We start from the raw sequence: 13,857 nt of genomic DNA on the forward strand, positions 1-13,857 counted from the left end.
CCCCCTCTCCCTCCTTCCCACTTACCGTAGTGTAAGCAGTCCCATCCGCTACTGCCCCTCTCAAACCCCATCCTGCCCGCATCCAGCGATGGACTGCCCACCCGCCTCCCTGCTATCCCCTCCACGCCACCAACGATTAGCACCATCGCTGGCCCTCTCTGCATCGGTTTCTTAGCAAAGGGTGTTTTGCACGATGCCTCAACATCGCTGCAATACCCTGAAAGCGGCTGGAAGTGATCACAATAGTTTCTAGGTACGTCCTTGGTCGTAAACTATCGTTTTTTGTAGAACGTGCCTAGCACATCCTCGGTCGTTAAGGGGTTAAAGGGTCATGATGAAACCCAAAATTGTTCTTTCATTATTCAGATAGTGAATACAATTTCACTCTTGAGTTAGTCAAATCCAAGAGTTAGTTAATTCCAGAGTGAATCAAATCTGGAATACTGAAGCACTCCATCATATTTTAGTGAATCTGCTTCAGACAATAGCACAACGGTCTTCTAAGCAGTGAGATCATCTCACTGAGATGGAAGTCGGTCTCTAAAAATATACAAGTGTCAAGTTAGTGCATCATTTATTTTGAGTCGAGTCATTGAAGCGACTTGAGTCCAAGTCAATCGACTTAAAGGGACAGTCAACACCAGAATTTTTGTTGTTTAAATAGATAATCCCTTTATTACCCATTCCCCAGTTTTGCAATACCAACACTGTTATATTAATACACTTTTTACTTCTGTGACTAACTTGTATCTAAGCATCTTCTGACCGCCCCTAATCACATGACTTTTAGTTATTATCTATTGACTTGCATTTTAGCCAATTAGTGCAGTGTCTGCCACTAGCCACAGGCGTGATCACAATGCTATCTATATGGCCTACATGAGCTTGCTCTCCCCTGCTGTGAAAAGTAAATAAAATAGAGGCGGCCTTCAAGGGCTTAGAAATTATCATATGTGCCTTCCTATGTTTGCTTTCAACTAGAATACCAAGAGAACAAAACAAAATTGTTGATAAAAGTAAATTGGAAAGTTGTTTAAAATTACATGCCCTATTTGAAAAATGAAAGTTTTTTTTTGGACTTGACTGTCCCTTTAAGTCTACATCACTGCATACTGTACCCATGCACCTGTATTAGAAAATATCCCAGTCACCCCAATTTAAGCTGTAGTAAGTCACTGAGATTTCCAGGGCTTCCATTATTTTCGATGAGTGATGTTCAGAAAGATAATCACTGGTTTGTTATGTAAGGTAGGAATTTTACACTACTACTTTTTTTCCAGGTACTTTTCAGTGGAGCAGCACGGAAATATTTCCAATTTTATTTGATTTGGGGATTTGGATGTAACATAATTCATACTGTTTATTGCAAGAAAAGGATTACAAGCTTTGGAAAATTCTATAAATAATATAGTTCTGTCTATGAGAAATTATACGGATGTCTCTCTAAAAGGTAATAAAAGCGTTTGCACAGTTTGTTTACTTTAGTTGTAGAGTATTTTCAAGTAATGTATATAATAATCATATTTTCGTGTATCAGTATCCACTTTAGTTGAATTAAACAAGTCTAATAAAAGTTTGCATCTGTTTTCTGCTTATTCTGTTCACAGACAGGCTGGTTATTTTATTTGTTGGCTGCATAGTTGTTAAGACTCACCCAAGTGGCAAACTGCCTTTTAAAAACCAGACAAATGAAAATAAGGATGTGGTTTCTTTATAAACCTACTTAAAAGCAAGCTTCCTATACTGATCTAATTACTTCTACACCTCACATACTGGGTGTAACCATTTTGTCTTACACTATACAGTATATGTATTTGTGTATGTGTATGTATATATGTATGTATGTGTGTGTGTGTATGTATGTATATATGTGTGTGTATATATATATATATATATATATATATACACACATATATTGTGTGGGTATATAAATATATATATATATATATATATATATATATCTGGATGAGGTTTGTTTATAAATATAGGTATATGTAGTAAGGTGTATGAGGGAAAAACAGTCAGCTAAATTGGCTCTGCTGTTATTATACACTCTGTTTTATTTATAATGCAGTAGTAGTATATTTGTACTTCACTTGTGTCATTGCTGGATACTTCATCAATAGTGGAAGATGGACTAAAGGAGCATTTTACAAGATGTTATTTTAGTGTAATATTGGTAACTCATGCCCCCATTTTTTGTTGCGTTTTCCTTTAACTGGACACTAAAGTAATGTTCTTGTAGTTGGTTCTATAAGAGCAAATTTTAAAATATAGTTTTATAAAGAGAAACAAGTGTTGCTGAGATTTTTTTTTCTTTCAATTGAGGGGTGTGTCGCTGTGCACCAGTAATTATTATTATTATTTTTATTATACTTTATTTATTAAGCGCCAACATATTCCGCAGCGCTGTCCATGGATACAATTCATTTAGATAAAACAATACAAGACTTGAAAGATACAGGACAAAATTTACAAACACATACAGGAGGGATTGAGGGCCCTATTCCCGTGGGAACTTACAATCTAGAAGGGTAGGAGGTTGAGAAACAGGAGGTGAGGACTACAAGATTGAGAAGGATGTTAATACAGAGTTAGATGAGGGAAATGTTTAGGTAAGTGAAATTAATTTATTATTGAGTTGGGTGGTAGGCTTCCCTGAACTGAAAAGTCTTCAAGGAGCATTTAAAGGATGAAAGATTAGGGCAAAGGCTGACAGCACGAGGGAGAGTGTTCCAGAGGGTAGGTGCTGCACGACAGAAGTCCTGCAGTCTAGCATGAGAGGAGGTGATAGTTGCGGATGCAAGGAGCAGGTCATTGTTGGATCTTAGTGGACGGGCTGGAGTATATTTGTGTATTAGAGAGGATAGGTAGAGGGGAGCGGCGTTGGTGAGAGTTTTGTATGTAAGGGTTAGAATTTTGAATTTAATTCTGCTGTGAATGGGGAGCCAATGAAGGGACTCACAGAGAGGTGCAGCAGATACAGATCGACGGGAAAGGTGGATCAGCCTGGCAGAGGCATTTAGGATGGATTGAAGGGGGGAGAGGCGGGAAAGAGGAAGGCCAGTGAGTAGGTTATTGCAGTAGTCAAGTCGGGAGATAACAAGGGAGTGGATAATTTGCTTTGTGCTGTCAGCGCTCAAAAAAGGGCGAATTTTGGAAATATTGCGTAGATGATTGCGGCAGGATGTAGAAAGCGATTGGATATGGGGGACGAAGGATAGGTTTGAGTCAAGTGTGACTCCGAGGCAGCGGACTTGGGGCGATGGGGAAATGGTGATGCCGTCAACAGGGATAGAGAAGTCAGAAGTCGGCGTAGAGCTTAAGGGGGGGATAAGAAGGAGCTCAGTCTTGGACATGATAATCTTTAGGTGGTGAGAGGCCATCCAGGAAGAAATACCAGATAAGCAGTTGCTGACATGAGAGAGGACAGAGGGGGAGAGAGCAGGGGTGGAGAGGTAGATCTGGGTGTCATCAGCATAGAGGTGATATTTGAAGCCATAACTGTTGATAAGTTTACCCAGTGAAGAAGTATAGATGGAGAAGAACAGATCCTTAAGGTACTCCAACAGACAAAAGCATAGGAGAGGAGGAGTCGCCGGCAATTGACACAGAAAAAGACCTGTGAGAAAGATAGGAGTGAATCCAGGAAAGAGCAGTGTCAGAGGCCAAAAGAGCTAAGGGTCTGTAGGAGGAGGGGGTGGTCAACTGTGTCGAAGGCAGCTGAGAGTTCAAGTAAGATGAGTATAGAGTAGTGGCCAATATTTTTAGAAAAGAGAAGATCGTTTGTGACCTTGGTAAGGGCAGTCTCAGTTGAGTGTTTTGGGCGGAATCCGGATTGCAGTGGGTCAAGCAAGGAGTTGGCGGACAGGAAGTGGGTTAGGCGATTGTAAATTAGTTTTTCATGGCGATTTGATGTTAGTGGAAGCAGTGATATGGGGCGGTAGCTTTCAGGAGAATTAGGGTCGAGGGAGGGTTTTTTGAGTATGGGAGTGACTTTTGCGTGTTTGAAAGAAGATGGGAATGAGCCGGTAGAGAGAGATAGGTTGAAGATGTGCGTAAGAGCAGGAGTGAGGGTGGAAGATAGGGAGGGTATTAGATGGGAAGGGATAGGGTCGAGTGGGCAGGTAGTGAGGCGTGAGGAATATAGTAAGGAAGAAACTTCATTCTCAGTGGTTGGATGGAAGTTATAGAGGGTGGCAGAGGGAGTAATTGGGCCTGTTGTTGGAGTATTGCAGGTTGGTGTTGGGATGTTGCTTCAGATAGTATGTGTTTTGTTTAAAAAGTAGTCTGCCAGGTCTTGAGCACTAAAGACAGGTGGGGGAGGTGGAGCAGGTGGGTAGAGGAGAGAGTTAAAGGTGGAGAAGAGTCGTTTAGGGTTTGAGGAAAGTGTAGATATGAGAGAAGAGAAGTAAGTTTGCTTGGCTAAGTGAAGGGCGGAAGTGTATGTATGAAGAATAAACTTATAGTGTATGAAATCGGGTTCAGAGCGAGTTTTCCTCCAGACACGCTCAGCAGTACGGGAGCATTTTTGCAAATAGCGCGTTTGCTGAGCATGCCAGGGCTGTAACTGATGGCATGGTGTTTTGCGCAGCTGGGGAGGGGCAAGTGTGTCTAATGCAGAGGAGAGAGTTTTGTTATAGTGGGCTGTAGCAAGATCAGGGCAGGTTATAGTGGAGGTGTGAGGGAGGAGATTTTGAATGATTTTTGAAAATTGGAGCGGATCCACAGCATGTGTATTTCTACAGGTGCGGGGGCGGGATGTAGAAGTGGGTTTAGCTGTTGCATTAATATTATAGGTGACCAGGTGATGGTCTGAAATGGGAAAAGGGCGACAGGTGGTGTCAGATATAGAGCAGAGGTAGGAAAATACCAGGTCGATGGAGTGTCCATCACGGTGAGTCGGGAATAGGGTGGATTGTGAGAGACCGAAGGAGGATGTGAGTGAAAGAAGTTTAGAGGCAGCAGGGGCAGATGGGTTGTCAATGGGAATGTTGAAGTCCCCAAGAATTAGGGTTGGTATATTTGAGAAGAGAAAGTGAGGAAGCCAGGCAGCGAAGCTGTCAAAGAATTGGGAGGTTGGTCCAGGAATGATGTTGGTCATGCTCTTATTGGCCAGTAAGAATACTATCCAATACAGCTGTGCAAAAACATGCACTTACTGATAATTTTCAAATTCCAAAAGAATTCTAACTTTATTTTTTTTCATGTAAATAATATTTTAATGCCTCTTTAAAGGGACACTCTAGTCAAAATTATACATTCATGATTTGGATAGACCATGCAATTTTAAACAACTTTCCAATTTACTTCCATTAACAAAATGTGCACAGTCTTTTTATATTTACACTTTTTGAGTCACCAGCTGCTACTGAGCATGTGCAAGAATTGACAGAATATACGTATATGCATTTGTGATTGGCTGATGGCTGTTACATGATGCAGGAGGAGTGGAAATAGATAACATAACTTTAAAAATTGTCAGAAAACAAAATCTACTACTTATTTGAAGTTTAGACTAAGTGCTATTGCATTGTCATTTTTATCATGCATTTGTTCATTATACAAAAATAATGTATTTACATCCAACCATTTTTCTTTGTATCAGAGGATAACCTGCTGGTGTCTTCTTCTCATTTTTGCTAATTTGCTTTATTCTCTTGATATTCTTTGTTAAAAAGCATCTCAAAATAGGCTCAGTAGCTGCTGATTGGTGACTGTACATACATTGCTATTTCTTAAACAAAGAATATCAAAGGAATGAAGCAAATTAGATAATAGAAGTAAATTGGAATGTTGTTTAAAATCGTATTCTCTATTTGAATCATGAAAGAAAAATGTTGGGTTTCATGTCCCTTTTAAATATTTCCAACTTCTGTTATCAAATTTGCTTAATTATTTTGGTGTCCTTTGTTAAAGAGTAAATCCTAGGTAGGCTCACAGGAGCGTGGCAGTGTCTTTAGTACTCTGTGGCAGCAGTGATTTTCAACAGTTTCTATCAGTGTTATACATTGTTGCTTTTATGGGCTCTCCAGGGAGAGTGGCACAAGTACAAATTTTACACAAAAGCAAGATTTGTTTAATTCCCTTTAATATCTAGGTTATATTAAAGCAGTTTATTTTAATTTTAAAAAAGAAACTACATGTTTGTGCAATATTGGTCAGTTTGAAGAATGCTCTCTTGGATAAAAGTTTAATATCTCTTTAATTAAGGGGCACCCCTGAACTAAGAATAGATTTGAATTTATGGTAAAATTTATAATTTAAATATATATGTTCTGATTGTCTGTTACATTTGCTGCCACTTTAATGTTTCCATGGTAACACAATGCAGAGCTTTTAAATCTCAGACTTGCAACAATATTTGCAAATCTTTTTTTTATTTTTTATTCTTTATTTACACTAACCAGACAAATCATTACATTAAAATACACAAAAGAAGTGTATTATTATTTATGGGACATTTGTCGTTTATTTTCTTTAGACCTGTACTTAGTGCCGCTGGCATTCTTGCTGTAGACGTGGCTCTGCCAAGACGGGTGTTGTAAAAGTCACAATATCTCATATTTTCTGAGCTCATGTAATGTCTGAACTTCACATCACTTCATAAGGATCAAGCCTGTCTGAATTTGGAAATAACAGTAGAATTCCTCCAGCACAGAGTGCTTGCATTGTGTGAAGTCACTCATGGTAGTGGCACGTCTGCTATTTCTAATGGCTTTTTCAGATAAAACCTTGTGCATTATTAAGGGTTGGTATAATTTTACAGTCCTAAGTGTCTTTGTTTCACAGAAACTTAAAGGGACAGTTTACCCAAAACATTCTCTCATTTAATTTATTCACAATGATCCATTATACCTTCTGGAATGTATTAAATTGTTTACAAATAACTCCTTAGCCTTTATATTGGCATTTGAAATAGCTGATTTAGCCGGTAGTATCCCTACCTATACTGAAAGTTTCTATACCTAGGTATAGGCTATGGACAAACTATGTAAACACAGTCAGCAGCAGAAAGTGGGAAGTAGAAGAGATTACGCTCTAAAATGTTCATTTTCAATTGTTCTTCCTAGTTATTGTACAGAGAAAGAGATAAGAAAGAGAAGCATTTGAGCGATAAGATAACGAGATCGGATTTGTCTGCAAGCTTATCCTGAATTAATGGGCTGTGGTTTCAAAGAGCAAATCCACCTATTTATTTTGCAAAAAGAAGCATAAATGAGCAATTTCTCATCCATTTTATACACTGCATTCCGATATTTTTTTTTGTATTTTTTTTTTTACAGTGAACTTTATAGGGACTTTAACGGATGTTAAACAGTAATTACATGCTAGACATGAAGATGTATTTGAATCAAATTATGTATTATTAAAAATATAAGTGTAACAGTTTAGTTTCTATAAAGTACTTTTATTTCTATAAAGTGCTTACCACTTTCCTGGGTGCTGAACCAAAAATGGACCGGCTCCTAAGCTTACATTCCTGCTTTTTCAAATAAAGATACCAAGAGAACAAAGAAAAATTGATAATAGGAGTACATTTGAAAGTTGCTTAAAATCTGAATCATGAAAGAAAATAATTGGGTTCAGTATCTCTTTAAATTATAGGAAAAGGCTACAAAATAAATAAATTTATATTGCAAAGTTTTTTAACTACGCATAATTAAACATTTTATATTCTAATCTCATACTGTTTATTATCCCTTTAACCTCAATAGCTAAAAGCACACAAAACCAAAATTAAACTCTCACGGTTCAGAGAGAGTATGCCTTTTAAAGAAACTTTTTCAATTTATTTATCAAATTTACTTTGTTCCTTTGGTATTTTATGTTGAAAAGCATACACAGGTAGGTTCTAGAGCACTAATGCACTTACTTGGAGCGAGCAGGTGATTGGTGGTTACACACATCTCTTCAGCTAACTCTCAGTTTCAGCTCTGGAACTGGGTTTAACTATGTGTTTAATTTTTGCAGAGGTTAAAAACCAGTTATTTGCAAGCAATAGTACAATAACAAAATGCTTTTTAGAGCATTTTTGTTTTGCACTTTTATGTCCTTTTAATTAACCATAAAAACATTCAATTCATATTCATTATCTATTATTTCTACAGTTCCCGTATTTTAAATTTGTGTTTTTCCACTGCTCCCAGAGAGAGAGGCTGGCGTGCATCCTACAGGATTCTGAACCTTTAGATTACACCATGGTGCATAGTGATTGTGTATAGTAGCTCATTTATATCAGTCACAACTGGCCACAGCAAAGGTGATGACATAAATATACTCAAGGCTTTTTAAGGATTACGTCCCTGGACATCTCTGAGGCAGCAAAGTAATGTCATACATTTTGTATGTAGATCGTTTGCAATGGAATGCTTAAAGGGACAGTATACTTGAAAAATGATATTGTTTAAAAAGAATCCCTTTATTACCCATTCCCCAGATTTGCATAACCAGCCCAGTTCTATTAATATACTTTTTACCTCTGTGATTACCCTGTACATAAGCCTCTGGAGACTGCCCCCTTTTCTCAGTTCTTTTGACAGACTTGCATTTGAGCCAAATCGGTGCTGACTCATAAATAACTCCACGGGAATTGTCACAGTGTTATCAATATGACACATATGAACTAGTGCTGTCTAGCTGTGAAAAACTGTCAAAATTAGATAAGAGGCAGCCTTCAACTGTTTAGAAATCAGTTTGAGCCTAATTAAGTTTAGCTTTAAAAAAAAAAAATAGAATACCAAACGAACAAAGAAAATTTGATGATAAAAGTAAATTGGAAAATTTGTTTAAAATGTTATGCCCTATCTGAATTATGACTGCCCCTTTAAATGCTGATTCATACATGTATGTATATGTGTGTATGAATAATACTGTATATTTACAGTATGTATAAAATAAACATTTAATGTGAAAAAAAGCAATATGCTTTCATTATTTATCATCTCACTTCCTGAATTTTAACTTCCTGTTGGAAGTGCAGATTTGACATTGCTATATTCCACATAATTATTCGTTGCACGCTTTAGAGACCAATTTATAACTGTACCTAACTGGCCTCAGGAGAGAAGATATCCTAGGTTATAACATGGTGCTACTCATTGCTTTTTGGTAAAGGGAAACAGCCATACTGACTAATTGATGATGATCTTCATTTTAAGGTTGCACTTAAAATAAACATATAAAAATATATACATTTATACCTAAATACATACTATATATATGTGTGTAACTTTTTTTTGTCCATGATGTAACTACAAGAATTTTTCTTTCATTAACGGGACAGTCTAGTCAAAATTAAACTTTCATGATTCAGCTAGGGAATGCAATTTTAAACAACTTGTTTCCAATTCACTTTTATCAATAAAATTTGCGTTGTTCTCTTGGTATTCTTAGTTGAAAGCTAAACCTAGGTAGGCTCATATGCTAATTTCTATGCCTTTGAAGGCTGCCTCTTATATCAAAGCATTTGACAACTTTTCACAACTAGAGGGTGTTGGTTCATGTGTACCATACAGATAACATTGTGTTCACTCATGTGGAGTTATTTAGGAGTCTGTACGGATTGGCTATAATGCAAGTCTGTCAAAAGAACTGAAATAAGGGGGAAGTCTGCAGAGGTAAAAAGTGTATTAATATAACAGTGTTGGTTATGCAAAACTGGAAAATGGGTAATAAAAGGGTTTATCTTTTTAAACCATAACAATTCTGGAGTAGACTGTCCCTTTAATGTGGTCTTATCCTAGTAAAGCTAAACTGTAAGTTCAAAGTTACAAACATTTCTGCAGAACTCTTGAATAATTTGATTTGAAAAAGTAATAATATTTTGAATGCAAATATCTCTGAAACTTGTAGTAATCATAATGATAAGCCACTGCACCTGACTTGGGACTATTGGAGATATCTAAATATCCCTGATTTTATCCAGTCTCCCTTCACAAACACAGTAGGTGGTCCAGGAACCCTCAGTAGTATCCCATCCCTGCCTACACTATTTTCTTTTTGGTGTGGGAAGATAATAAGAAAAGTCAATTTGTGTAACATAATGGGGATGGGCAATGTCTGTGGTGCATCTATAATTCTGAAGGCACAGTAGACTACAAACAGCTGTATTATAGCGTACAATTTAAAAAAGGTAATTTATTTTTTGCATGAAGGAAAAATACATTCTCCATTTAAGCTGCTATTCCGGAGTGTTGCTAGGCACTGTACCTGTTGCCTTTTTACTACAGCTAATAGCATGTCTGCTGTGCTCTGCAACCATTTATGACTGGGGAGATGAAAGAGCATATTGGATTTTTGGGGGTTTATCCATGATGGGAATAGATAAGATAAAGCAATGCAAGGATTGCGAACAAAATGACAGTTCAGATTGGCTTGTCCAAATGAGTCAAATGGTGTCCATCTAAAAAAAAATATAATAATATAAATAAATAACAAAAAATAATAATAATAATAATAATAATAAAAAAAATAAAAATAATAATAAAAAAAATAATAATAATATATATATATATATATATATATATATATATATATATATATATATACACACACACACACACTGTATACAGGTAGAACAGACAAGTACTCCAGATATCAGGATACAAATGCCTGGGGTGCAACAGAAAGGATAGAACAAGCAAAAGAAGAGTGCACTCGCCAGGACTTTTCAATGATTTATTTTCTAAGATGTGAACGTTTTCGGGGGATTAGCCCCTTCCTCAGACATACAAAAAAACAAATGTGCATAAACCCACACCAGACACCCTAATAACAGTACTGTCGTCCAATCACACGCTCTCCAGGGTAGGGTGCCACCCACATAGTGACATCACCATCGCTAGCAACGTGTGTGAATGGTTACAATAGAAAAAATATATACATTACATGATAAAGCAAGATGAGATACAATATAGTCAAACATAGGATACTTAGTATAAACATAGTAGACACAGCATAAATATTTATATGCATCGGTATAAGTGTGAGTGTAGGAGAACAAGACTGTGTACATATGTAATCGAATATATCAGGTCCCAATTAGATATCTGGAACTGATCCATTCTATGTAGCAGCCAAGTATTAAATGCAACTTTGAAATAGAGCCGCTGTTAATTACATAAAGTATCGGGCCTGTCTCTGTGTATCAAAGCTAAGAACTACCTTCTAGCCTAGGGGGTCGGTGTCACAGTAACTGTAAGCTAAACATAATAAACCGGCAAGAAAAAGCTAATCAAATAACGTCTAGGCAAGTAGATAAGCATGAGAAATACAAGGCATAGTGGCCAAACATAGAAGAGCCAAAAATGGGAACTGGGTGTAACATAGATACATTGTGCGGTCATGTGAACAGCAAACCATAAAAACATAGGAGAAAGAACCAACCTATAGTGCTATCCTATACAGACGAGGTATTAGGTGCAGGGTGGACAATTAGTAGATTAGCGTATGTATATTCATGTGATATAGGGCCTGTCACAATGTAAAAAACGGGAACTGCTCACGGGGCCATTGTCATGGCAACGGTAACGCAACATGTTAAGAATTCACAATTAAGCAGCCAATCATCTAGCGAAAACAGCGTATGGATAAATGCCGGTTGATCCTAAGGCATAGAACCTCCAACACGGCTTACAAGGCTTAGGGGCCAAAAATACTAATACCGCTTAAGAGTAATGTACAAACATGTGTACAGTAGAGATAAGCCAAATGTATTTATATAGAATACTGTCAGGATGGGTCCGCAGAGCCCAATTGGTTGTAAATGGAAGGCAAGTAATGTGTAAGCAGTATAGCCCCATTGCCGTAGCAATAGTAAATACAATAGGACCCGTATGTAACAAGGCAATGCAGGGAGCGTATATGTGTTACGGGTGACCCGTATTAGAGCCATACAATGTATACTACATATGCAATGAGCGTGTATACAAGAGGGTATGTGTGGTCAAACTCAACATTGGGTATCATATATTGTATATCATATGTTAAACATTAACAGACGAGTCCTGCAACAGCCCACTAAATGTAGCAAGAGGTCAGACATGATCAAAAAATATATATACACATTCTCAAATCATTGGGGTGACCCATATGTTGGAGGTCATAACAGCTAAACTGGACACTTTGATGGAGTTAAATAGTATAGGTACCTGTCATCCCTACGTATAAATAAGAAAAGGCCAACAAGGTATAGCAAAGAAAAACAATATATATGTCGGAATAGGCATGATGTGCAAAGTACCAAAAATATCAAAATTATTATTAGGGGGGCAAGTTAAATGGAACAACACCCCCGTAGCGCTATCTAGGGGGCTCGAGGATGCATAAGGTCCAGATAATAAATGACCTAATTACAGTATATATTTATATTGTTGGAGCTAGCACTAAATACATTTCATGCACCTTCTCCCTCTAATCATGTAATCATCTGTACATGTGCAAACACATCAGCACTGAAATGTAGTGAAAGATAAATTTCACCTTGGCAGTCCCCATGACTAGAGGGAGGCGTGTAATAAACTTTATACTATGTCCCTTTTACAAATATCTTTATCTGTAAAATAACATTTTAGAAGGATATGAGACCCAAACAGTTTCTTTTGTTGTTCAAATAGAGCTTAACATTTTTAAAGAAGTTTCCAGTTTACTTCTATTAGCAAAGTTGCTTTGTTCCCATGGTATTCTTTGTTGAAGAGGTACCTAGGTAGTTGTCTGGAGCACTCCACATGGCAGGAAATAGTGCTCTTGCAAATGAATAACATTCTTGCACACGCCTGAACTTACGTTCCTGATTTTTAACAAAAGATACCAAGAAAATGCCAGTAGAAGTGAATTAGTTCTTTAAAATTTCATGCTCTATGTAAACCGTGAAAGAAAACTTTTTGGGTTTCATGTCCCTTTTAAGTAAATGACAGCATTAGAGAATGAAAAGTGATTTATATGATGCAAGAATACGAGTCCTCTCAAAATTCCTATCCATAAACGGGGCTCCTGTTGCAGTAGGTGCCACGCATCTATGAAGTTGTTGAAGTCTCACTGGAAATGACTTTGCTTACAAGATATTGGTAAGAGACTTTTATCTAAATAATTGAAACAAAACCAAAACCTTTTTTTCCCATAGCTAGCTCTTATGCCATATTTATATTAAATTACCTCATACAGAACCATAGTGAGGTTTTAGTTTGTCCTTCCTGTTTTTTATGCTAAGGTTTTTCCATCCCCTTTGCACACATCTCCTTTTTCTTTCTTCACTAATGTTGTTTTTTGAGTTTTTCTTATATAGCAGGATATGCTTTTATTTAAAGACTTACAGTTTGTACAAATTGTTTATGGACCTTCATTTGAAAAAGTTGGACACCCCTGCTCTTGAGGATATAGGACCAGGTGCCATGCATATAATAAAACAGAAATTCAGTGCATTTCTCCACCCTCGCAGGCTGCCTGAATATTGGTACGACATTGCTTCCTCTGCATATGGAGGGCAGAATCTCTGCTCTTACATCTGCTCCACCCTTTCCTACCAGCTACATGTTTTTCAGGTTTAGTTTCTGTTTGCATAAACATTTTGACTAATGAAATAATAAATAATATGTTGGTTGCAGGTTTCCTCCCTGTTTTGAGATTTATTTAACTATTAAAAGTGAATGGGTTTGCATTAAATTTCTTTATCATTATTTATTTACTTTTTTTTTTTTTTAGTCATATTAGTAACTGGTTATATTTAAATGAATGTGCAATGGCAGATGCGCATGCGCACATACTCACACATGCGTGTGCACACATACGTATGCATATAAAAACTTATATGTACATATGTAGATGTGCACACACATACTCATACACATGCACACACAT

The 13,857-nt window shown here is 37.0% G+C and overlaps 1 protein-coding gene and 1 long non-coding RNA gene across 2 annotated transcripts in view; one reads left to right on the forward strand and one right to left on the reverse strand.

Annotated features, from left to right (window-relative positions):
• PREX1 (phosphatidylinositol-3,4,5-trisphosphate dependent Rac exchange factor 1) overlaps positions 1-13,857 on the forward strand; it is a 631,853-nt gene that overhangs the window by 31,295 nt on the left and 586,701 nt on the right. The gene's annotated exons all lie outside the window — the stretch shown is intronic.
• On the reverse strand, positions 10,113-13,533 carry LOC128638290 (uncharacterized). The gene is made up of 2 exons (XR_008399082.1): positions 13,314-13,533; positions 10,113-10,405 (listed from the first exon to the last, which is right to left on the reverse strand). It is a non-coding gene; the product is annotated as an uncharacterized LOC128638290 (long non-coding RNA).

Source organism: Bombina bombina, chromosome 1 (assembly GCF_027579735.1).
Source record: "Bombina bombina isolate aBomBom1 chromosome 1, aBomBom1.pri, whole genome shotgun sequence".
Taxonomy (NCBI): Eukaryota; Metazoa; Chordata; class Amphibia; order Anura; family Bombinatoridae; genus Bombina; species Bombina bombina.